This window comes from Triticum urartu, chromosome 7A (genome assembly GCF_056163025.1).
Source record: "Triticum urartu cultivar PI428250 chromosome 7A, HENAU_Tu73, whole genome shotgun sequence".
NCBI lineage: Eukaryota > Viridiplantae > Streptophyta > Magnoliopsida > Poales > Poaceae > Triticum > Triticum urartu.
This window is the reverse complement of record NC_141879.1, coordinates 65,676,817-65,679,887: the sequence shown is the minus strand read 5'-3', so window position 1 is coordinate 65,679,887 and position 3,071 is coordinate 65,676,817. Positions and strand designations below refer to the sequence as shown.

Sequence of the window (3,071 nt, the reverse complement as noted above, 5' to 3'; positions counted from 1 at the left end):
CCTACCATGCGTACGCAGTGACAAACGATCTCACACCAAGCAGTTCATAAGGTGTACTTGTATACAAGTAAACAAGTCGAACGGCTGTTGAAAATGTAGCAATCTTTGATGGTAACAGCGTTCGATCCATCCATCCATAGCCATCGGAGTGGCATTAATTCCAGCACGTCCTTGTCATCTCTCAGTATATCTGACTTTCAGCATGCTCAACGTCAGTCAGACACCAACCGCACAACCACCACACACCGTAAAAGTATAGCGCATGCAAACAAAGTAAGTTTTGGTCGGCCGCCCCTGATTCATTCAGCCATACTGAGTTTTGTCCAGGAAACTATGCCGGCCCTTCTCCTGCTCATACTCCTGCTGCTGAGCCGTGACAGCGTCGGCCAGGTGGCCTCGTCGTTGGACGATGGCCAGTTCGCCTACCAAGGCTTCGCCGGCGCCAACCTTACCCTGGACGGCCTCGCCGCCGTAACTCCCAGCGGCCTGCTCGCGCTCACCAACTTCACGCAGCAGACAAAAGCCCACGCCTTCCACCCCGCCCCGCTCCACTTCCTCGGCGGCTCGGCCAACGCCACGGCGGCGCGCTCCTTCTCCACGTCCTTCGTCTTCGCCATTGTGTCGGGCTACGATGGTCTCAGCGACCATGGGCTCGCCTTTGTCGTCGCCCCGACCACCAACTTCACCACCGCCAACTCCGGTCAGTACCTGGGCCTCCTTAACGCCACCAACGGCACGGCCAGCGCCCCCATCTTGGCCGTCGAGCTGGACACCATCCTCAGCCCCGAGTTCCGCGACATCAACAGCAACCACGTTGGCATCGACGTCAACAGCCTCGTGTCCAGGCAGGCCCAGCCGGCTGGCTACTATGACCACAACGGCGGCGCCTTCCGGGACCTCAAGCTTAACAGCCGCAACCCCATGCAGGTGTGGGTGGACTACGACGCCCAGTCCAAGCGACTCGAGGTAACACTAGCCCCCTTAAAAGTGCCCAAGCCCAGAAGGCCTCTGCTCTCCGAAGCCATCGATCTCTCAACGCTCATGGCGGACGCCATGTACGTCGGCTTCTCGGCGTCGTCAGGAGTCGTGTCCGGGCATCACTACCTACTCGGATGGAGCTTCAGCTTGGATGGGCCTGCCCCGCCACTGGACTTCTCCAAGCTTCCTGCCCTGCCACGCCTGGGGCCCAAGCCTCGGTCCAAGGTCCTGGCCATCGTGTTGCCACTGGCCAGCGCGTTGCTCGTCGCAACGGCGCTGGCTGCGGTCTTCTTCTTTCTATGGCGTCGGCGCCGGTTCGCGGAGGTGCTTGAAGGCTGGGAAGATGAGTTCGGCCCCCACCGATATGCATACAAGGATCTGCATCGTGCCACAGATGGGTTCACCGAGAGGAATTTACTGGGCGTGGGAGGGTTCGGGAGAGTGTACAAAGGTCTGCTTTCTGCATCCAATTTGGAGATAGCAGTGAAGAGGGTGTCACATGAATCAAGGCAAGGACTGCGAGAGTTCGTTGCCGAGATGGCGAGCATTGGCCGTCTACGGCACCGGAATCTCGTGCAGTTATTGGGCTACTGCCGGCGCAAGGACGAGCTTATCTTGGTGTATGACTACATGTCAAATGGCAGCCTTGACAAGTATTTGCACGATCCGAACATGCCAGCCATATTTTGGCCAGAAAGGTTCTCGATCATCAAAGGGGTTGCATCGGGCTTGCTGTATCTCCATGAAGATTGGGAAAAAGTTGTCATCCATCGAGATATCAAGGCAAGCAATGTGCTCTTGGATAAACAAATGAATGGATGCCTCGGCGATTTCGGCCTGGCAAGGTTATACGACCATGGAACCGTTGCACAAACAACCCATGTTGTCGGCACCATGGGATACCTTGCACCAGAGCTTGTGCGCACCGGGAAGGCGACGCCCTTAACTGATGTATTCGCATTCGGTGTGTTTCTCCTCGAGGTTGTATGTGGACGACGACCAATCGAGCGAGGCGATCGAAACAACCCTGTAGTGATGATTGATTGGGTGCTTGAGCGACACCGCAACGGATCGTTACTCAAGGCGGTGGATCCACGACTAGCGGGAATGTTTGACATAGAGGAGGTTATCCTTGTGCTGCAACTAGGTTTGTTGTGCTCCCACCCATTGCCTGATGCAAGGCCCAGTATGCGAAAGGTCATGCAATACCTAGATCGTGGGCAATCGGTTCCTGACCTCTCGCCAACTTACATGAGCTACTGTATGTTAGCGCTAATGCAGGTTGAAGGCTTCGATTCGTACATTATGTCGTACCCTCCATCAGTGACTAGCAGTGTTGCGGTGTCTTATGGGTCTTCGGCGACCGTTCTTGCCGAGGGAAGATGAAGTTGTTTGTATGTATTCAACTTATTTCTTATGTTTCTTTTTTAGAAAAGCTTATCTTCAAGGTCTGGTAGTAATTAATTTGTGATCCTAGATCTTCGTTTTGAAATTATTTGTGGTACTTGCTAGCTCGAGCTTGCTCATAATTTAGTTGGCTTTGACTTGAGCTTAGTCGACTAGATTTTTTCTCTCAACCCATGACTCAGAATGTTTCTCTTAATTGTTTTAAAATAACCACATCGCTATTTAAAAGGTGCCCCATGTAGGAGGCTTCTCACCATATCGACTCCCGGTCTGGTGGGCCGGGCTAAGGCCCCCCTTGTCGGATACATCATGTGCCACTTTGAGCGACCCATGACAATTTAAAAGGAAAAGGAAGAAGCATCGCCGTTCAAGACAATGACTCCTCTCCACTGACGTAGCCGACTAAGAATCATGTAATCTTAGGCCTCCGGTAACTTATATGAACCAGACTCGGGGCTAGTCCATAGAACACAACTTAAATCATCAGATTAACACACATCGATCTTGTGGTAGATTATCTTTACTTTGTACTTCACCCAAAAGCAATAAAACGCAAGCATTACGTAGGGTTTTACCTCTGAGGAGTGTCCGAACCTGGGTAAAAATCCATGCCCATTTAGTTGAGCACTAATTGAGCTTAGTCGACTAGAAAAATTATTTCTCAACCATGCCTCATAATGTTTCTT

The 3,071-nt window shown here is 52.5% G+C and overlaps 1 pseudogene; it reads left to right on the top strand.

Moving 5' to 3' along the window:
* Nucleotides 1-240: 240 nt before the first annotated feature.
* Nucleotides 241-2,425, top strand: LOC147957838 (L-type lectin-domain containing receptor kinase SIT2 pseudogene; annotated as a pseudogene).
* The last annotated feature ends 646 nt before the right edge of the window (nucleotides 2,426-3,071 follow it).